The sequence below is a fragment of the Equus przewalskii genome, chromosome 8, assembly GCF_037783145.1.
Source record: "Equus przewalskii isolate Varuska chromosome 8, EquPr2, whole genome shotgun sequence".
Classification (NCBI taxonomy): domain Eukaryota; kingdom Metazoa; phylum Chordata; class Mammalia; order Perissodactyla; family Equidae; genus Equus; species Equus przewalskii.
The window spans coordinates 4410208-4433740 of NC_091838.1; the positions used below are offsets into that span (position 1 = coordinate 4410208).

The following is a 23533-nucleotide window of genomic DNA, read 5'->3' on the forward strand; positions in this document are numbered from 1 at the left end:
CTACCCTTCCTGGCTTTTTGCTGCTATTATAGTTCGAGGGGTGGGGGCGGTGGTGTCAGGTAACTAATTGTAAAAATGTATGAGCGCCAACTGTATTTATACCCGGAGTTTATGGAGACACCCACACTGGTTATATGAACAAAATACATATTTTAAGATTCGAATTCAAATAGAATAATAGATGTAAACTAGGTTGCAAGAAGTGAGCAACAATTTATTTTAGCAAGGGGGAGTTTAAAGGGCATTATTCTTTTTTATTTGACACAAAACCTCTTTGAAATTGCACTTCTACTATTAATCATGCTCTGTCTCATCTTCTTCACCTAGTACAAAGATAGACGATGACTTACTTTCATTTTGAAGAAAAATAATACAAAACTGGCTTAGCTTGCAAAGATTGTAGACTGTATTGAGTGCCTAAACCACTATTCCTTGTTCTCAGGAGATATGTTGAACAAGGAAAATGGGCAATATATTTTGACTTTTTAATTTTCTTTTTAGAAACTTTGAATTCTTTTTTTTATTCTTGTACAAGTGCTTCCTTATGCAATGAAATCTAATAAATACATGGGTACTCGGGCAGTTCCAAAAGGATGTTTTAGTGATAACCTTGAGAGTCTTCCTACAGAGAGCAGTGTAATGAGGAAATGGGAAAAGTGATGTGGGCAAGTTCTTGAAACCGTGCAGGTGTGTGGAAGAAAAGCAAGGATTTACGGAAGTCATTGCCAGTTACGAACAATTCTCTACAGTGTAGGAACTAATGATGATTTTGTCCAGATTTTTCCATGTAGTTTGACCTTTTCCCACTACTGTCACACTTGGGCTCTTTCAATGAAGTATTTTCACTGAGGGAAATTGATATAGGAAGAGAAGAGGGTGCAGATAAGGACCTCAATTTAAGAAGATCTAATGTACAGCGTAATGACTATAGTTAATAACACTGTATTGTATACTAAAAATTTGCCAAGAAAGTAGATTTCAGGTGCTCTCACCATAAAAAATGGTAACTGTGAGAGGAGGTAGATATGTTAATTACTTTGACTGTAGTAATCATTCACAATCTATATGAATATCAAAACATCATGTTGTACACCTTAAATATATACAATTTCTATTTTTAAAAAGCCATCTATTGAAGAAATTGGTGAGGGAACTCTTTGAACCAATGGCTAACAGAGGTTTTATTTTTGTTAATCTCTAAACTGCATTAATTGAAGAATTGATTACTGGCAAGATTTATTATTGATATGCTGATTCATGTTAAATAACAAATACAAATTATAAGATGCCTGAGATATTATGGCAAATTTTGGTTGAAAAAATTTTATTGCTATCAAATGATGTAAACATGTATAAAACACTTCCATGAATGTACAGATTTTTCACAGAATCTACCTGAATTTAAAGTGCATTATAGTCACAATCCACCAATAATCTGGCGAATAGTCACAATTGTTACTGACCGCTAATGTAAAGTTTAAACTTATATAAAATCGATTTTCAATTATAAGCAAGTACATTAATGTAGCTACAACTCTACTGTATTTTTCTCACTGAGATATAGAAGAATACAAGTGAATCAGAATGACAGCATGAATAATTAATATATACAATGAATATATATATATAAAACTAATATATATATATATATATTAGTTTTCAGTGGTTGCCACAACATATTACCACATACTTGGTAGCATAAAACAAAAGAAATTTAGTTTCTCAAAGTTCTGGAAGATAGAATTCTGACGTCAAGTTGTTGTCAGGTCCACACTCACCCTGAAGATTATAGGGAAGACTTCTTCCTGGCTTCTGGCAGCTGCCAGCAAACCTCGGTGTTCCTTGGCTCGTAGCTGCATCGCCCTAATTATGCATCCATTTCCACCTGACCTTCTTGTCTGTTTCTCTGTGTGTCCTTTTCTGTCTCTTAGGAGGACCTAAACCTCAATGGATTTATGGACCACCCTAATCCAGTATGATTTCATCTGGATCTTCAACTTAATTACATCTTCAAAGCCCTATTTCCAAATAAGGTCACATTCTGAGGTTCTGGGTGGACATGAATTTTAGGGGACACTATTCAACCCATTACAATATACCACATTTATTTATCCACTTACCAGTTGAAGGACGTTTATGTTGTTGCCATCTTTTGGCTATTTTGAGTAGCGCTGCTACAAATAGTCATGTTTAGGTATTTATTTGAATACTTGTTTTCAATTCTTTTGGGAATATATCTAGGAATAGATATGGCTGCATCTACTGGTAATTGCTGGATCATACAGGGATCCTGTTTACATTTTTGAGGAACCTCCAAAATGTTTTGTGCAGTAGCTGCACCATTTACATTCCCACCGGGAAAGTATGAAGTTTTCCAATTTCTCCACATCCTCACCAACTTGTTATTTTCCCTTTTTTTTTAGAAAGAAATATTTTCTATCGTATCATTCTACTGGTTCTGAAATGCTATTTCATTGTGTTTTTGATTTGCATTTTCCTGACTAATGATGTTGGACATCTTTTCATTGCTTATTGACATTTTTATATCTTCTCTGGAGAAATGCCTATTCATGTCACTTGCCCATTTTAAACTGGGTTGCCTGTCTTTTCATTGTTGAGTTGTAAGAGTTCTCTATATATTCTGGATAGCTAGACATTTAGATGTATGTGTCTTTTCACATTCTTGATGGCGTCCTTGGATGCACAAAAGACTTTAATTTTCATTGATGGAGTCCAATTTTTTTCTTTCATTGCTTATGCTTTTGGTGTAGAATTTAAGAATTCATTGCCAAATTCAAGGTCCTGAAGAGTTATCTCTATGTTTTCCTCCAAGAGTTTTATAGCTTTAGCTCTTACATTTTGGTCTTTGATTCATTTTGAATTAATTTCTATATGTGGTGGGAAGTGGTGTCCAACTTCATTCTTTTACATGTGTGTATCCGGTTGTCTCAGCACCATTTATTGAAAAGACTAGTCTTTCACAATTGAATGGTGTTGGCACTTGTTTTAAAAATAAGTTGACCATAGATATAAGGGTTTATTTCTGGACTCAATTCTGTTCCATTAGCCTCTGTGTTTATCTTTATGTACATTATTTTGGTTACTCTCATTTTGTAGTAAGATTTGAAATCACAAAGTATGGGCTCTCCAAATGTGTTTTTTTCAAGATTCTTCTGGGGCTGTTCTGTGCCCCTTGATTTTGATGTGAATTTTTGATTCAGCATGTCAATTTCTTTAAAAAAACAAAAAAATCCAAAAAGGCAGCTCAGATTTTCACATGGATTGCAGTGATCCATAGATCAATTTCGGAGTGTATTGCCATCCTAACATGATTATATTCTGACCCATGAACATGGGATGTATTTCCACTTTTTAGGTCTTTATTTCAATAATTTTTTTGTCACTTTCAGAATTTAAGCTTTGCATTTCTTTTGTTATTTTTTGCTTCAGTGTTTTATTATTTTATTCTGTTTGCTACCATTGTGAATGAAATTGTTTTCTTGATTTCATTTTCAGACTGTTCATTACTATTGTATCAAAATACAGTTAATTTTTGGATTCAGTTTGCTAACATTTTATTGAGGATTTTTAGATCTATGTTCATCAGGGATATTAGCCTGTAATTTTCTTTGCTTGTGATGTCTTCTTCTGGTTTTTGTATTTCCCTTTTCCCGGGTCAGTCAGGCTATGATAAAACCCCAACAGGTTAGGCTGGGGCTAAATAGTTTCTCCTGTGGGCGAACCTTGTTAATAAGAATAGGATGCACCTGTGTATTTCAGATTGGTTCCTTTTCCCCTCCTCCTGCTGGAAGCCGGAGAGGATTTTCCTCCCACGTTCACTATGACCTGGTTGAGCAGCTAGAGGTAAAACTAACAAACATGAGCCCCCTTCATCCCCCTCCATAACTGGACCCCCTGGAGCTTTTCTCTCGCTCAGATTTTCCACACGGAGCCTCCAGCATTCCATCAATTTCAGTTCAGGTGACCTTACCCTGGCCTCGATTCCTGCGGAGGCTGCTGCTCACGGATTTCTGGTCCAGCGAGTTGTGATTCTCTGTATTTGCGAATTGGTCTCTTTTATTTTGGGAGAAGCTGTTTGCCTGTAACCTCATTTCTCATATGGATCTAAGAAGCCTTGTTCATTTTTCCTTCTGTTCAGCTTTTTACTTATTCTCAGGAAGACGCGGAGATTTCCAAGCTCCATACAGGACTGGGAACGGGAAGCTCGTCTCCATTTTTGAATGATAGTTTCACTGCCTGTGAGATTCCTGGTTGATAGCTATAAATTTTTACTTTCACTTTAGATATGTCATCCTACTCCCTTCCACCATCGTTTCTGATGAGAGGTCCGTTGTTAATCTTACGGAGGTTTCCTGTGTGTGACATGCTGTTTATTCTCTTATTGCTTCAAAATCTTTGTCTTTGTTTTTCGCATTTTTACTATGATATGTGAGTGTCAATCTCTTTGCATTTATCCTATTTTGAATTTGTTGCACTTCTTTAATGTTTTAATGAGTATCCTCCCTCAAATTTGAAGAGTTTTGCTATTTATTTAAATGTTGTTTCTGCTACTTTCTTCCTCTCCTCCTTGTTTTGCAGTCTCATTATGAGTATGTTGGTGCATTTATTGCAACCATGCTTCTCTGAAGCTCTGTTCATTTTTACCTTTCATTTCCCTCTGTTATTTGGATCATATAATCTCTATTGGTCTATCTTTGAGTTTGCTGATGATGTCTTCTGCCAGTTTAGACTGACTGTGGTATCCCCTGTTGAGTTTTTCATTTCATTTATTGTACTTTTTCTCCAGAACTTCCATTTGGTTCTTTTTAAGTATTTTAAAAAATCTCTATTGATATTCTCAATCTGATGTGGTATTGACCTCATACCTTCCTTTACTTATGTGTAAGAATGATGCCTGTGGTTTTTAAAACATATTTGTAATAGGTGCTTTGAAGTGTTTGTCTGCTAAGGCTGACACAGGGGCCCTCACAAAGCAGTTTCTGTTGCCTGCTTTTTTTCCTATGTGTGGGTCACACTTATCTGTTTCTTTGCATGTTTCATGATTTTTTTTTTATAGAAAAGTAGACATTTCAGATAATGTATTGTAATAATGTATTATCTGGATACTATAGTCTCTTCCCCAGGTCTCGTTGTATTTTTGTTTGTTTGTAGTGTGTAGTGTTTAGTGACCTGGGTATATTTCCATACTGCATGCAGCTTCGGATGTGACTCCTTAAAGGGTCCAACGTTGGTCATGTACAAAGTCATCCTGACATCCTCTTCCCCCATGAATGATGGTGATTTCCCCCCTTAGCCGGGCTCCCTTTTTATTGTATCTTTACCTGGTGTATCTGTTAAGGAACAAGGGCAATCAGAGAGTCTAGTTTTTATTCTTTTCTTTTCTTTTTTTTTTTTTAAGATTTTTTTTATTTTTTCCTTTTTCTCCCCAAAGCCCCCCCGGTACATAGTTGTGTATTCTTCGTTGTGGGTTCTTCTAGTTGTGGCATGTGGGACACTGCCTCAGCGTGGTCTGATGAGCAGTGCCATGTCCGCGCCCAGGATTCGACCTAATGAAACACTGGGCCGCCTGCAGCGGAGCGCACGAACTTAACCACTCGGCCACAGGGCCAGCCCCATTCTTTTCTTTTTTTTGAGGAAGATTAGCCCTGAGCTAATATCTGCTGCCAATCCTCCTCTTTTTGCTGGGGAGGACTGGCCATGGGCTAAACATCCATGCCGATCTTCCTCTGCTTTATATGTGGGACACCTGCCACAGCATGGCTTGACAAGTGGTGCATAGGTCTGCACCCAGGATCTGAACTGGTGAACCCTGGGCCACTGAAGGGTAAAGTGTGACCTTAACTGCTGTGCCCCTGGGCCAAGCCCATCAGGGTCTAGTACTTTTGCCCTACTATGGTCTAGGACTTCCTCTGTACATGTAGGGGCTGGATAGAGGGGGGAAACTACAGACTTCTTGGGTGTGCTTGCCTGAAGTAGGCCTTCTGCTACATGGGCTTGGTGAGCATGAGAAACTCTGGTGCCCTGCCATCCTGAGAGAAAGCAAAGCCTTAGACTGGATGCTGGTGGTGAGCGAGACTCGTGTTCTCCACGTAGAGCCACACAACATGGGGCAGATCTTCTGTCACACTTATCTGGGGGGGAGGGAGCAGGTCGTGCCTCAAATGCCACAGACTCAGTGTTTTTAACCATGGTTTAATAGATTTTCTTGTACAAATGTTTCTCTATTTGCTGCATATTCTTAGGACAATTTCCAGAGTCTGTAAATGGTTAGTTGTTTTTCAATAATTACGATTGTTTCACTGGGTTGAGAGTCCACAGAATTCCACATCTGCAGTTCTGCGCTGTGATCATACTTCCATGCTCATCTGCTTTCTCTCTTCTGTCTTCATACTCTCACCAGTGACAATCTTCTCATCATTTTATAACTTGCTCAGTCTGTTATATGTAAAAAACAAAGGAAAAAATTCAAAATTGATGAATCTTCCTCTAGCGTTTGCCCTATCTCACTCTTTACCTTTACAAGAATTAAAAAAATTCTTGATCTCGATTTTCTCGATTTTCATTTATTTCTTAACACATTGAAATATACTCTTCTCTTCCAATACTTCATTGAAACCATCCTTACAAAGAGGAGTAATGTTCTCCCAGTAGTAAAATTTTGTGATCTCTTCTTCCTCAGATTTGCATATAAAACTTATCTATATTTCCTTTTAATGTTCTTTACTGTCTAGTTAATTATTGAGCAGTCTTGGGAGATGGAGTCCCCTTTTTGGACCTCACTTAGTAATATTGAATTTGGTATCAGATGTAATGGACCACATTTGACGAGTTGCATGTTTGTGTGCTGTTTCCCAGAATATTCTCTATTTCCCTCACTAGAGTCTAAACATATTTTCAGCTTTCAGCCATAGTTTGCAATTTTAAAGGGTCTCTGAAATGTGAGTACTTTTTCCTCCAGAAAACCACATGCTAAATAAAGCCATTTCAGCTGCAAATTACCTATTATGAATGAATGAATGAACCCTTTTGAGTGAATGATGAACACCATGGAAAACAGAGTTTCTGAGTAAGAATATTTGTTTTAAACAGGATGCAATCATTGCTGTCAAATTACATGTGTATATACAGTATTTTTTCATAACCAATTTATTTTTCTATAGTTAATTTAATCTTGTTAGGGGCGAATGCCCAATTTTTGCTTTATACACGGGTTCCAATGAAGAGATAAGTATCTCTCTCATTATCATAAAAAATTGTATAATTTCATAGTCTAGAGTGTAACGAATTCAATTTTATATCTCAAGAGCTCATAAGTGTGTTCAGGTACTAACATTGACTTCTCTGTGACTTGGACTCCATACAGATTTTTGTTCTTTAGAGGTATGCTTTTTGGTGTGGAAGATTGGCTTTGAGCTAACATCTGTTGCCAATCTTCCTCTTTTTTTCTTTTTTTCCTCCCCAAAGCCCAGTACACAGTTGTATATCCTAGTTGTAAGTCATTCTAGCTCTTCCATGTGGGATGCCACCACAGCATGGCTTGATGAGCGGTGTGTAGGTCCGTGCCCAGGATCCGAACCCACAAAACCCCGGGCCACTGAAGCGGAGCACACAATCTTAACCACTCGGCCACAGGGCCAGCTGCTCTGCAGATATTTTAAACTCTCATTTTTGCCTCTTCTGTAATTGTATAGAATCCATGAGCATTGATCTATTATTTGCAATATTAATTTTATTTTGACAGAGACTAAAATACTACTGAAATGATAATGTTTCTTTTAAGAAAAAAAGTGGAGCAGTAAAATGTAAAAATTTTTAGGAATAGTGCAAGAAAGAAAAATACTTAAAAATTTTAAAATATTGAAGTTTAATATCAATAAAGTTGTAAAGCCGTGCATATGTTGAAAATCAATTGCAGACACAATTGTTTGTCTTCTTTTCTTTTGAATCTGTTTAGACTAGTTGTTAAGAGAGAGGGTTTTGAAATCAGATCATTTGCACTCAAATTACAGCCCCTTCAACTGTTGGCTGTTTAAAACTTTGACCAGTTTACTTGATGACTTTTTTCCTGAGACTTTTAATTTTAAGACAAGCACCTGTCTTATAGAGTTGTTTTAAGAAACAATGTAATACTTTAAAATGAGTATCTTCAGGGCAATTTAAAACTTAAATATACACACCCACAACATACACACACATATGTGCCTGTTTATATAATTCTAAAAAATACTTCGATCCAACCATCTCTCAACTTTTCTCCAAAGTGTTGGAAATCCTATATAATAGACCTTGAAAAACTCTTTAACAGATTGTGTCCCCAGAAAACCTGAACCTGAAAAATATAGCCAGCAGAAGATTTAAATATGTGATCTAAAGCAAACTGTCTTATTTCTTCCTTTTAACGTTTAATTTTCTTTTTGCTTTTTCTGTAGATCGAGTGTTCAGGACTCCTGCTATCCCATTTTGTGATCCACACATTTATATGCATGATACATTTCATTTTTAATCTTAAACTTCTGCTTCGCTTCCCTACTTGTCTTCTCTTGAATTATTTTGCCTCTTCCTTTTCCAGAAAGAGATAGCTATTTTATCTTTGTTTCTACACCTTATGGCTTTCATGTGTTCCTATATTGACTTTCTTTAGCATATTGTTTTAACTCTATTGCTGTTAAGCTTAAAGCACCCTCTCTCCTCAAAGGCTGATGAATAGCTGGAGGCCCTGAAGAAGTGGGGAAATTATTTAATGACATCTTTAACAAATGTAGACATTCACCACAAGGTTAAAAAAAGAAACAACTTTTTTTTCCTTGTGAAGACAATATCCTATAGTTGTTATGCAAAATATTAACTTTCTAACTTGTCTTTTGTGTGTCTTTTCAATCATAGAAATTAATATTTAAGACCTCCTGTATACAGCACCTTGAGATAAGTACAAATACAATGCACCTGCTATAGTAAGTAACAGCCTTGTCTTCAATGGACATTTAACTGAAATATGGGGCCCCTTGTGTTCATTTTGTTAGATGAATATCATTAAATTAGAATTGCTAGAATTCAGCATTGCAGCACTGAATAGAATATACAGGTTGTATGGAACAATCTGTCAGACGAAATCAGCAAGTGCAGATCTGTTTTGTGAATAACAGAAACCTCTGCGGAAATGGCACCTCATCCTTTCTGAAATGCTTACCTTTTAAATGATCTCAACAGTAAATTTCGTGTGATGACATGATGGCATTTGTACTCATTTGTGTAGCCTACGAAGTGTCCAATTCTCTTTCTCTAGTGTTCACAAAATTCTCTTCCTCTAAGTGAGAGAGTTTTCTTCAGATCCAGGAAGAGTCCAACTGAGTTCCTCAAGACGATAACATTAGCAGCAACAGGAGATGCATTGATGTCTTCTTGGGAGAAAATCGATCGAGAGGGAGTTCATATTTTCCTCTAAAACAAAGAGCCAAACAAATACCTATTTCCTAAAAGACAGTAAATACTATTTTTTACACATATTTGTTTGATAGTCTTTCCCACTATATTACAAATTTCTTGAGGATAGCTATTTTTTCTGCCTATTAAATATAATTAGTTCTCAATAATGGTTGAATTAATGAATAAATGAATGTGAAATTACATACATATGTAATCAGAATGCCTGTTGTGAAGGAATCAATAAGCTTCACCCCTTACTTATTTTGGGGACTGCTAAAAAGTCTTCAAAATCTATAGTCAAAAGTGTTCAAAAGCAAGGACTAGAGAATGGATCTGAGCTCTCTTACCTCTGTAGGAACTATATGATAATGTGTTTAAATCCTTAAGTTTGGTGATTGAATAAAACATATACTTATGCATATGCATTATCATATAGTTCCTATATGATAATGTGTTTAAATCCTTAAGTTTGGTGATTGAATAAAACATATACTTATGCATATGGTAACTACTTAAAATCTGAGAGTGCAGAATCTACTTTTGACACATACTTGCCATGGTAGAAATTGTATTCTGCATTTGTGTCTACAAAGGTTTTAGCATATTATTTCATTATACTGTTGAAATTCAAATCTTATTACAAGTTTTTATAGAAAGATACCAAAACTCTTCTTCTGATTTGCCGTAAAGAACTTGCATTCACAATCTTTGCTATCTCATTGATGAATCCTGCCATTTTTTCCTAATCACACACTTGTAATAGCTAATAATAATGACAGGGCGTCATTACTGGACACTAGGCACCTGCATTCCCTCTTTAGATCTATACACTAATCCTGCCCAGGAGATTACGGTCATCATCTCCGGATCACCCCAGTGTGAACTGCCTTGGTGTCTTTCCAGGGTTGCCTTGCAGGTCACAGTCAGTTTCACGGCCTCAACTTCCCATTTTATAATTCTCATCTTCCAGTATTTCTGAAGAGGGTGGGAGTGGGGTTCTGGCAGTGGTAGACCACCTGTGCTTCTAAGTTCCTGCTTCTGTTGGATTTCCTCTCTCTCTTTTCTTTCACGTTATACATTCACTGAGTTCCCTGAGGCCCCGCCCTCCACTTGTATGGATGGCTGTGTGTAGCAGGCTTTTCCTCAAGGCGCCAGGGAGAGACTAAGGACAGTCTCCTTCCCAGAACTGCAAACTGTTTAAAGCTGATTGATAGGCATGCCTGTTCTTCAAGTTTACTCTCTCGCCCGTGCCCCAGCAATTTCTCTCTCTTATCTAAAGACTTCATACTCCAGTCAGGGTTTGAGGCTTTCTCTCCAGCTTCCTCTTGTTCTGCTTCTTTTCCTCCTCTTCAAGACTTTCCTCCCAACCTCTATCCTGTGATAGAAAAGTCAGATACTGCTTATTTTATTATACAGAAGATTTTTGCTTTTGACTGATTCTTTTCACGGTCTGCCCACACTGGAGTTTGTCTATCCATAATGTCCCATCAAAATGCTTGGTTTAATAAAACAAGATTGTTACTTGGGAAGAAATGCTCCCATCATTTTGCCTTACATTTTTCCTTCCATTTTAACAGGATCCAACTACTGCTGGAGACCAAACAGCCAGGAAGTGGCAATGCTGGGACTTGAACAGAGGCCATTGCCCACACTTGGTGGATGCCCTGTGCAAATGCTCACCTTTGGTAAGTAACAGCGACAGACTCCTTAGCACGCTGAAAGCTGATCTTTTTGCTTCATATATAATCAAGGCTGCCTAAAAGTTTGCCTCAGCTTGACTGAGCTTTAGACAGATTTCTTCCTGACTATAGGCCCCTGACCTCCCTTAGAGCATTTACTTTAGAAAAACTTGAACTATAAATTCTCTCTTTGTTCCTTTGTGATGTGACTCTTTTTCTATTCTTTGCCAGTTTTATATCCTAAGAATGTCTCTCTCAAGGACCTGGGAGCCGTCCCATTGAAATGGAATCGTTGAAGGAGATAGCGCCCCCCATCTCCCGGTCTCTGTGGGAGGGGAGGAGCCTAACTGTGATACATGACAATTAGCAAACACAGATGCCTAATCACATTGACCAACTTCCGACTTAATGTTCCCCAGGACTTTTGCACCAGCTCACTCCAGTGCTTAGAAATCTTCCTGCCTTTTGGTTCAGTGGAGTTGAGTTCAAGCTCTTTCCCCATCACAATAATGTTGAAAGAAGTGTTCCTTGTCTGTTTAAGTCTCTCCAGTGCAGTTTTTCTTTGACATGTCTCATACTCAGATATCCTTGCACTGCTGCAAAATGGAAGGTGCATACATGATAATAAAAACACTTTTGAAAGCTTTATTGTTCCTTGAAAATTGTACTGCAGTTGTAAAGCGATCCTATGGATTAGGTGGGTCAAGTTACTCCCTCATTCCTGATGTGGAGAGGGCACTCTGTGAGGATTTTTTTTTAATGTGACAAAATATGTCTTTCTTTGGCTGAACTGTCACATAAGATGTCATTAAGACATGGGTGCCTTTTTAAAAGGACATTCACAGTCATGACACTTAGGTTATGTCACCAACTGCTGACATGGGTAACAAGTTATTTGTATTGAGTTCTCAAGTAATTCATGCTGCATTTACCAAGTATTCCATGTTCATTTTTGACTAAAGTAGAAACTGTGACTTGCTATGTTATAAATTAACTTTTCCAAGGATTTCTATATGATAGATTCTCTCAGATAAGTATGCTGAATCCTTTCTTTATAACCTAAAACATTTTATAACAATCTCTATTGTCCAGAGATTGGATTTGAGATGGCTGCTGACAGCAACAACAAAATCAAAACAAAACGCTTTTCTATTCCTTTGAGTTAGAATCTATTTCTGGAGATCTGCTTTCTGTATGAAATAAAACTATCAATCTATCAGTTTATCCATATGTATTTTCCCTTTCAATGCCAGTGTCAGGCAAGAGAATCCAAAGCTTTCTGCTAAGGGTTTCTTCAGCAAAACCTTAGCCTCCTGCAGTGCTAATCTTGAGCTGTAAGTTCAGGGTGAGATCCACACTGTTTGGTATTTATTTCCTTCCCTCTCTCCTCCCTCCTTTTCTCTATTTTTATTTTAGCAAAATGATGGAAAAATATAACTAATCCGGTTATGACAGCATGCTTTAATATCTACTTAGTTTCTATCAGCCTCTTTTAAATCACATTTCACAGCAGTCTCACTTAATTTCCGAAAACTATTTTAGTCCCCTGATTAGTGAGAACCCAAAATACCAGAATGTAATATACAATCTACCAGTGTGTGTGTATGTGTGTCTGGTATTGTGTACAGCTGGTCATCCATGGAGCAATATACACATGTGAAGCTAAGTACACTTGTTTTCCTATAATGTTTTCTCCAGGGGTTAATTTGTGTGGCTCATTATTAAATAATCTTGAAAAGTATTTTTCAAATAGGAACCCGAATTGCTTGATAAAATATAACTGTTTAATTTTAGTGTTTTGAAATATTGGAAGTTTAAAGTATACTTTAAAGTTATTTCATTTTGATTAATGAAATTTGATGTGCTGATATTGTGTCTTTTTAGTGTCTTAATCACTCTGTGTTGGGCATTGTATCAGGGACTAAAACTGTTCCTATTCCTGAAGTCTAAGGGCAGTGGTTCTCCACCCTGTGTGCACATGAAATCACTTGGGGAGCTTTGAAATCTTATGAGCCCCATCCCAGGAGATGGTGATTGGCTTAATTTTTAAAGCTCTCCACTTGATTTTAATATGCATCCACTATTAGACCCATTGTCTATGCTCTAAAAGGGGAGGCTGGAATACACATAAATAAATATTGACCACCGTGTGGTAGGAACCTTGAATAGACGTGCACAGGAACCGTGGGAGATGGAGAAGTGTCAGAGAAAGCCACTGGAGTTGATTTCTGGGATGTCTGTTGGGGTGGGGTGGGGTGGGGGAAAGTGGTACCGTGGCACATGAGCTGAGTTTTTTAACATGGAGCTTTTCAAGTAGTGGCGGGAAGTTTGCAGGAGTGTGGAGCATCAAGGGAAGGAAATCTATTTGCAAAAGGAGCCATAGAACAGCCTGGTGTGTAAGAACTGCTTATCCTTTAGGATTAGGTACCTCTCAGTGTAGATCTGGGAGTGGCAGATGACGGACTGGAGTGGAGGAGATCACAGAGAGTCATTAAACCCACACTATTGTCAAATCCACATTCAACAAAGAGAAAAATAGGATATAAGAAGAAAGACAGGAAGGCTCTGACCAAGCATGTAATTTTAAGAGTTGCATATAAAGAGACCAGTTACATAATCCCAATATATCCTGGTTGTCCTCAAGGAAAGGAAAGATGCTACAGCCTAATTACAGTAACAAATGGAAATATTGCTTTTGGCATACCATACAAGATATAACACCCAAAACATGTAAAATAAAAAGAAATTCTTCCATTGCTAATTTGATCTTCTTATTCCAGAAGAAGATTAAAAGAAGTGTTAACTCCCCTAGCAAATAAAACCTATTTTAAGGACATGTAATGTTCCATGCAGTCTAGATCAATTTTGGTCTCAAGGCTGAGTCATATATTTTAGCCAAAGTATCCTTTTACTTTTCCAATAAAGTCAATTAAGCATCATTCATTTTACTGTTACCCTTTTAAAAAATTATTAATGGAAAATTTGCATTTCTGGATCAGAGTGAGAGAATGAACACACCTTTTTTTTTGCTGAGGAAGATTGGTCCTGAGCTAACATCTGTGCCAATCTTCCTCTACTTTTTATGTGGGTCGCCACCATAGCATGGCTGGTAAATGGTGTAGGTCTGCACCTCGGATCTGAACCCATGAACCTGGGCTGCTGAAGCAGAGCACACTGAACTTAACCACTACACCACCGTGGCCAACCCCTGGGCACACATTTTTAACTGTCTTTCCTTTAGAGATGCTATTGAGATGAACTTAATGGAGTAAAAGCAGTTTAAATTCACAATGCTGAAGAAAAGGGATTGATGACCCAGGAAAAAAATTCAGCCTTCTTAAGATATTCTGAAAGAAAATTGAGGACTAGTGACTGGTGAAGTCAAAGCTGGAGGCCAGGGTAAGTAAGTAAGAGGCTGTAGCCAAGGGGATGGCAGAAGTGCTTTGTGGAACTTGGGGTAGGGGAAAGGGTTGGTGTCTGATGTGCCAACTAAAGAATGGGCATGAAAATGGGGGGATTAATGACAAATCAATGGGTGGAATGGTTGATTAGTCACCTCTCTCCATTCCAGTCATTTGACACCACTCACTCATCAATGGGTGGAATGGTTGATTAGTCACCTCTCTCCATTCCAGTCATTTGACACCACTCACTCGTCACTGAAGAAACTGAGTGAACTCTCCGATAAGAACTGAGGTAGTTAGGATGGACATGGGAGCTTCAGAGCGTTCTTATTTTATGGTCCCATCTTCTTGACAGTAATAATTGATAAGCCATGCACACTACTTGGAAGGTACTCAGCCCCCCCTTTTTTTTTTTTAAAGATTTTATTTTTTCCTTTTTTCTCCCCAAAGCCCCCCGGTACATAGTTGTATATTCTTCGTTGTGGGTCCTCCTAGTTGTGGCATGGGGCACGCTGCCTCAGCGTGGTTTGATGAGCAGTGCCATGTCCGCGCCCAGGATTCGAACCAACGAAACACTGGGCCACCTGCAGCGGAGCGCGCGAACTTAACCACTCAGCCACGGGGCCAGCCCCAGTACTCAGCCCTTTATTGTCTCATTCTTAGGGCTGAAGATCACAAAGCTTTATACGAAAATCTGTAATATGAAAGAACCCATGTATTCAAGCATGCAAGATGACTTTGGTGTAGCAGTGATAATTTAGGGACCAAAAGAATGTTTTTACAACATCTAAAATTTAACTTTGTAGCATTAGAGAGATTCAGGAAGATAATGTATCTCCACAAAAAGAAAACAAAGCAAAATAAAATATGAATAAGATGCTACAACAAAGGACTGATTAGAACACAGGAAAGAATGATTTTAAAAGTTTAGTGTGAGAAATAAAATTCAATGAAATGGTTGGAAAGATAAGGACAAGGAAATATCCCAGAAATAAATAAGATAACGGAAGTCATGAAATATTATTTAAAAATTAGAAATATAGATAATTAAAGCAGGAGGTTAAATATCCAACTGATTGGTATTTGAGAAGGAGAATAGAGAAAACATAAGGAGAAATTATCAAAGAAATAATACTGGGAATTTCCCGGGCTAAAGAACACAATACTTTAGATTAAAAGACCTATTTGGACTAAAGAACCTATTCAGCATACTGAGAACGTGGAGAACAGCAAGGCTAAAGAGAAGATCCTAAAAGTCCAGAATGAAAAATAAAACAAGTCGAAACAAAACAGAGCACCTACAAATAAAGACAATTTGACTGACTGACTTCAAAATTTCAGTAACAGTGGACTTGAGGAGGACAGTGGAAGAAGTCCTCCAAAGTGCTCTGATTTTCTACTGATAATTCTGTGCCTAGTGAAATTATCAATCAAGTATTAAGACTGAATAAAAACCTTTTTACACATTAAGAGATCATAATGCTTATTTACTATGCATCCTATCTTAGCATGTTATTTTAAGAAGTTCTTCAGCAAAATGAGGGAATAAGCAAGTGGATTTCAACCCATAAAGCAAAGTCCAGAATGAAACTAGTATGCAGGTTTAAATGTCAAGATTGGGGAAAAAGTAAGATTGCTCTGGGGAGATGATCCCTATAGCTTTTGAGAGCATAATGGTAGAGTTAGAAAATAGAGTACATGGAAAAAGCAAATAGGTTAAGTTTTCTTGAAGGCAATTAATAATTGCAAGAAAAACAACACCTTCTAAGAGTTGAATTGTAAGAGTAGAATTCTCAACATTACAATAATCAATATTTTAATACTCATAATAACAGGAAAATGTATGCATTCCAAATTTCAAAATCAACTTAAAGCAAAGAGCAGAGAACCTAATTTTACTGATTTAATGGGCTCAACCTTGAGAATAAGAAAGTAAGAGTACACATGACAATATTGGAGAAAAAGGAGAAAGAAGAAAGAAACCTAGAAGGGTAGTGATATCGATACCCTGATATCGTAATGTTTAGTGGCAGTAATACTGTATATGTGCAATGGAGTAAGGAATAAAACACATAAGTAGCATTCTTTAAATGTACCACAACTAAGCAATAAAGCTTCTAAATTTGGTGATTAATTACGCTGAGAGTAACGGATAAAGTGGGTTTGGTTGCATACAACATAACAAAAAAAAATCCAACCTCATTTGCTAAGTTGATAAATGACTAAATATCAACATAAATGTTACTTAAAAATATGGGAGTAATCGTCAGGAGAAGCAGTAATAGGAGGTGAATGTGGAGAGGGATGAGACCAGATAATGTTGTATTTGATTTTTAACAAACTTATGTGGTTTTTATACAAATTCATAGATTACTTTAATAAACTGATACAAATTTAAAAATATAAAATTTAGATGGGTACTCTGCAGTTACACAATTTTTTAAGGTAACCACGCTCCACTCTCCATCAATTATTTTCTGATGGTAACCAGATGGCTGCCACCAAAGGGAGTAACTGACCTTCTAAACATTGTTGCAATCTTTAAAATCTAATGAGTTTCATACTCATTATTTGATCCACACAACATCCTGTCTACACCATCCTCATCGTATTTGTAGCTGTTACTGATTTTCTAAGTACATCTTAACTCAACTCCCTTTTTTTTTTATCTTTACCCCTCCCTTCCTTCTATAAGATGTTAGAATGTGCTGACTGTTGATGACTCGCTCTTGAAAACTGTGTGTTCCTTTATATTCTTTTTTTCAAGTTCAACAATTTGATGAGTTTGTTAAAGTACTTATTTTTAGCAAAAGCAGGATGGAGTAGTTTAGGCGACATGTGTAGTCAGGAGCTCAGCGCGTTTTGGTTACGTCTCAGTATTTTGCTTACTTCAAGCCCAAAGAAATGTCTTTCAGTATATAAATTCTACCGGAATATTTCAACATGTTCCAGAATGATGATATTTAGCATAGAATCTAATCAAAGTTTAAGATGGAGACTTGATCTTATGTTTTTAATTGAAGTTTAGTTGATGTACAATATTATATTAGTTTCAGATGCACAACATAGTGATGAGACGTTTATATATGTTCTGAAATGATCACCACAGCAAGTCTAGTAACGATCTGTCACCATACAAAGTTATTACAATGTTATTGACTCTATTCTCTAGCTTTACATTACATCTCCGTGACTTATTTATTGTATAACTGGAAGTTTGTAACTCTTAATCCCTTTCACCTATTTTGCACATCCCCCAGCCCCCATCCCCTCTGGCAACCACCAGTTTGTTCTTTGTATCTATGTGTTTGTTTCTATTCTGTTTTGTTTGTTTGTTTTGATTTTTAGATTCCACATATAAGTGAAATCGTATGATATTTGTTTCTCTGTCTGACTTATTTCACTTAGCATAATACCCTCTAGGTCCCTCCATGTTGTTGCAAATGGCAACATTTCATTCTTTTTAATGACTGAGTAGTATTCCATGGTGTGTACATATGTATATATATACACATCATATCTTCATTATCTTTTCATATATTGATAGACACTTATGTTGCTTCCATATCTTGGCTATTGTAAATAATGCTGCAATGAACATAGGGGTGCATATATCTTTTTGAATTAGTGTTTTCGTTTTCTTTGGATAAATACCCAGAAGTGGAATTGCTGGATCGTATAGTAGTTCTACTTTTGCTTTTTTGAGGAACCTCCAGACTGTTTTCCGTAGTGGTTGCACTAATTTACATTCCCATCAACAGTGTACGAGGGTTCCTTTTTCTCCACATGTTAGCCAACACTTATTTGTTGTCTTTTTGATAAAATCAATTATGACAGGTATAGTGATATCTCACTGTGGTTTTGATTTGCATTTCCCTGATAATTAGTGATGTGGAGCATCCTTTCATGTGTCTGTTGGCCATCTGTGTGTCTTCTTTGTAGAAATGTCTATACAGATCCTCTTCCCATTTTTAAATCAGATTGTTTGTTTTTTGATATTGAGTTGTATGAGTTCTTTACGTATTTTAGATATTAACCCCTTATCGGATACATGATTTGCAAATATCTTTTCCCATTCAGTAGGTTGCCTTTTCTTTTGCTGATTTTTTTCGCTGTGGAAAAGCTTTTCAGTTTGATGTAGTCCCACTTGTTTATTTTGCTTTTATTGCCTTTGCTTGAGAAGACAGATCCAAAAATATCACTAAGACCAATGTCAAAGAGCTTACTGCCCATGTTTCTTCCAGGCATTTTATGGTTTCATATCTAACATTCATGTCTTTAATTCATTTTGAGTTTATTTTTCTATACCGTGTAAGAAAGTGGTCCAGCTTCATTCTTTTGCATGAGTCTGTGCAAATTTCCAACCACCATTTATTGAAGAGAGCATCTTTTCCCCATTGCATGTTCTTGCCTCCTTTGTTGTAGATTAATTCACCATGCAAGTGTGGATTTATTTCTGGGCTCTGCATTCTGTTCCATTGATCCATGTGTCTATTTCTGTGCCAGTATCATATGTTTTTGATTACTATAACTTTGTAGTATAGTTTAACATCAGGGAGTGTGATACCTCCAGCTTTGTTCTTCTTTTTCAAAGTTACTTTGGCTATTCAGAGTCTTCTGTTGTTCCACACAAATTTTAAGATTATTTGTTTTAGTTCTGTGAAAAATGCCATTGGTATTTTGACAGAAGTTTCGTTTAATCTGTGGATTGCGTAGTATGGACATTTTATCAATATTAATTCTTCTAATCCACGGGCACAGAATATCTTTCCATTTATTTGTGTTGTCTTCAGTTTCTTTCATCAGTGTCTTACAGTTTTCAGGCTGTGTGTTCTCTTATATTCTCGACGTTATTTTCTCCTCATTCCCCTTCTACCTTTTCACAGTTTCTTCAGTAGTCTCTTAGTCTTTATAATAGGTCTCCAGCTCTCTCTCTTTTCACACACTCCTTCGAGTGTTCACTTCTATAAACATGACTTTACATAATCACTCCCAAATCTATATTTAAAGTCTGGCTTCTTATCCAAAGTTGTTCTTTATGTAAAATTACATTGTACAGCTCTATTTGAACAACTCACCTTAAACTCAAACTGTCATAAACTCATAACTACTCTCCCTCTTCTGTCCCATTCCATCAATCTACTATTCCTCCTAAAATAGGCCTGTTGTTTATTTGTCTTACTGCTGCTCAGGAAAAACAACACTCTGGGGGTGATCATTGCGCATACCTTCTTCACTGATTATTCTTTCATTCATCAGACCATGTTGCCCCTTCCTTTGTAATAACTTCAAAATAAAGGTTCCTCAACCCTTTAATCGAATCTGCTTATTATGTTAAATGTCATCCCTTTATAAAAACCTTCAGTGGCTCCTTATCTTTCAGTCTTCCCCTTCACAAATGACCTGTCCTAGCCAAGGTCGGTCTTCAGTTTTCCAAAAAATGTGATGATCATTTTATCTTTAAGTTTTTCTTTCAGAAAAACTGTTATCTCTTTACTCCACTCGCCTATGTTCTACCCCATCTTCAAATAGAGTTTGATCCTTTGATTCCCTCCATAACATCTTTACTCTCCCTGCCTACACTTAGAGATCACTCACTCCCTGGAAACCTGTAGAACTTTCTTTCCATACCAAGTACTTGACATTAAACTTGTTCCATATGTTAGACTGTACCTTTTTGTTCCCCTAAAAAATAATTTGTCTTACCCACAAGATGCTAAGAATTCCTTAAGAGTAAAATATGTCTCATGCCTCTTCAAATTCCCAGTATTTAACAGTGTATCCTACACATATTAGATTCTCACATATTTTTTGATGAGAGAAACAAAAAATCTTTAGAGAAGTCATTTTCCTAAATTTTTCAAATTCACACATTTAGAGAACTATAGTAAAGCACTAAGATTTTATGGAAAAATGATTTATCACATACTCTATCATCATGAACTAGGATAAAAAATGTTAATAGGTATATTACAGATTATTAGAAGCTTAATATGTGTTAGCTGATTAAGATGTCCTAAAAATATTGCTCTAAGAATTATGACTGTTATCATGTCTCAGTGGATTACATTTTTAGGTTAGCAAAACAACACATTATTCAAGGATATATCTTTCTAGGTCTTCACTAGAAAAAAATGGCTGCTTATTATTTAAAATGACTTTTTTGCTTTCTAATTATTTGTCTTATGAGATGAGTCAGGTATTTAGCCAAATTTTGCTCAGTAATAAATGATGTTAGCTTGGGAATATGTGGGTAAAGTTCAAATGAGATTTAAAAAAATGAAACAGAAACTAAAAGATTAGGAAGACATATGCAAAATAGTCATCTGAATCTTTCTCCCATCAAAATTGTCCATGTATCTATGCTCGGCTGATGGTCAAAGATAGGAGAGAGTAGAGTAAACTGGAAAGACAGTGATATAGGCATATTCATAGCCATGTCTGTGTTCTTCCTGAGACTGAGTCCTCGGTTTCCACCTTGAAGTGATAACTCCCTCCCAGAATACTGGGTTTTGATTACTTCATGCATTTATAAATCACTTAGTTTAAAATATGCTGCAATTAATAAATGACCGCAGAATCTTAATGTCTTACAACAACAAATGTTTATTTTTCCCTTTGTGACATACTAATCCCATGCTACTTGCAGTGCTGCTGTGCATGTCTGCATTCTAGGTCCTCAGCTGATGGAGCCATCTCTAAGTGACACAGTGCTTTCTTATGGCAGAAGGAAAGGGAAGCATGGTGGGACTATATGAGGATCTTTAAGCTTCTATTTAGAAATGATGTGTGTCACTTGTATCCATTTCAATGATTTATCCTCCACTAGGAAAAAACAGTAACTAATTTGAACAATACTATATTCTTCCACAATTTATTCCTGCCATCACATGTAATCATTTACTTTTTTTCTGCATGTAAAACACCCTCACTTCCTTCCCAAGAGAGAGAACTTAAAGGTCTCATCCATCATTGCACCTGGCTTAAAGTTCAGGGTCTCCTGATGGTCTCTAAATTGACTTTGCATGTAGAATCTTTTGATCTAAAGATTACTGGACTAAAATGACAAGTTATATCACCTACATACTCAATTTACAATGTAGGAAAGGAAAAAGATAACTGCAATAAATAATCCTATTTAAAAAGGAAAGAATGGGCAATGCCTTGCAATCACCTGTTTGTTCCATATCCATTGAGGCCCAGCTGTGGATCAGCTCCATGTTTTCGCTCTGGGACTCAGGCAGATGGATTAGTCTCTATCTGGGCCATTGTGAGCTCTGAGAAGAAAGAGTAAAGAGCAGATTGGAAAGGTGATGACTCTTAAAGTTCTTCTTGGGAACACATTCAAAACTGCCAGTTACATTTTATTGCCCAAGGAAAGTCACATAGTTAAAACTGACTTCCAGAGTCCAGGAATAGGTAGAACCTATTTTGAAAAATAATACACCCTACCACATTAAATTAGCCTGAGGCTAATACAAGTTCAAGTGCCCAGGGAGAGTTGTGTATATACTTCTGTGTTAAGTACACAGACTGCAGAAAGAGCAAGAATATCTACAATTTCTCAATGTAGTATATGATGTAGACTCATTCCCTTTAAGTGGGGAAAAAAATCTTACAAAATATATCAAGTTTTCTCTAGTATATCTCTTTGTGAATTTCCTGGCTTCTTTGATAAAAATGTTGATTGCAAGTATAGTGTCTTTGCCCAAGATGACATGCCTCCATTATTTATAATTGCTCTATATTATCTAATTCAAAATCAGCTAATTGAAGTCCAAATGAAAGATCATTTTCTACCTTCCTTCACTGAGAGACTTGCATATATAATACATAATAAAATGTACAAGAATAAAATATTGTTTTGCCAAAATGAGTTATTCTTATCATTCGAATAAACCCAAGTTGTTTTTTTAATGCTGATTTCACTTCTAACATTGGTGATCACGTCAAGAACAAGCATATGTAGTTATGGAAGTTTTAAGTGAATTTTCTCGAAATGTGATAAATTTATATGCAGTGACAGAGGATTGCTCTGAACTCTCCGGACCATGTTTCTTTGTCACACTGATCAACAATGTCTGAAAAGCAGTATGGTAAGAATAACTGCCATTTACAGAGTATCCAATAGTTCAGAAATCATAATAAACTACTAGAGTCACCAGTAACTGAAATGGCAAGCATCATTCTCTGACAGTTCTGCTGTCTTGTTTGTCGTTTCACCTTTGGTCTCTAATAATAGTATCCAGTCCAAGTGAAACTTACATGATTTGGCCTTAATATACAGTATGTTTCAAATATGTAAACCAGTTTGGGTAACAAATTTTCTTATAGTGCAAATGAATTTAGAAAAAATATTTGATATAATTCCTACAAATGCTAGACTTGACTTTGGACACTAGTTCTGTATTTCAAGTAGAATATTATGATAATTAAAAATATAATGGTAACCAATATTAGCTAAAGACTTTTCTTTGACGATGATAACATGTTTTGAGAAGCATTATTTAATTTGAAAGAGAATTGCTATTTTGGACCAAAGTGAAGTACAAAAAAGCATTTTAAAAATGCAGAGTATTAGGGGCTGGCCCCGTGGCCCAGTGGTTAAGTTTGCGCCCTCTGCTTTGGTGCCCCAGGGTTTCGCTGGTTCGGATCCTGTGCGCGGACATGGCACCGCTCATCAGGCCATGCTGAGGTGGCGTCCCACGTAGCACAACAGAGGCACTCACAAATAGAATATACAACTAGGTACTGGGGGGCTTTGGGTAGAAGAAGAAGGGGGAGGGGGAGGAAAGAAAAAGATTGGCAACAGATGTTAGCTAGGTGCCGATCTTTAAGAAAAAAAAAAAGCAGAGAATGAAACTCAGAAAAATTGCATTATGCAAAGTTCATGTTATACGTTATGTAAAATTGTTGAGTCATTGTCTTGTGCTAAGGAGGAAGGTACGTTTTTTTTGTCCATTATCATCACTTTGTGATTGGATTTATTAGGATTGTTTTTCTTTG

At 36.6% G+C, this 23533-nt stretch overlaps 1 long non-coding RNA gene across 1 annotated transcript in view; it reads left to right on the forward strand.

Annotated features, from left to right (window-relative positions):
- Positions 1–3989: 3989 nt before the first annotated feature.
- LOC139084998 (uncharacterized) overlaps positions 3990–23533 on the forward strand; it is a 664841-nt gene continuing 645297 nt past the window's right edge. Inside the window, exons 1-2 of the long non-coding RNA XR_011542936.1 lie at positions 3990–4346; positions 11022–11129. This is a non-coding gene — a long non-coding RNA (uncharacterized lncRNA). The remainder of the gene's footprint in view (positions 4347–11021; positions 11130–23533) is intronic.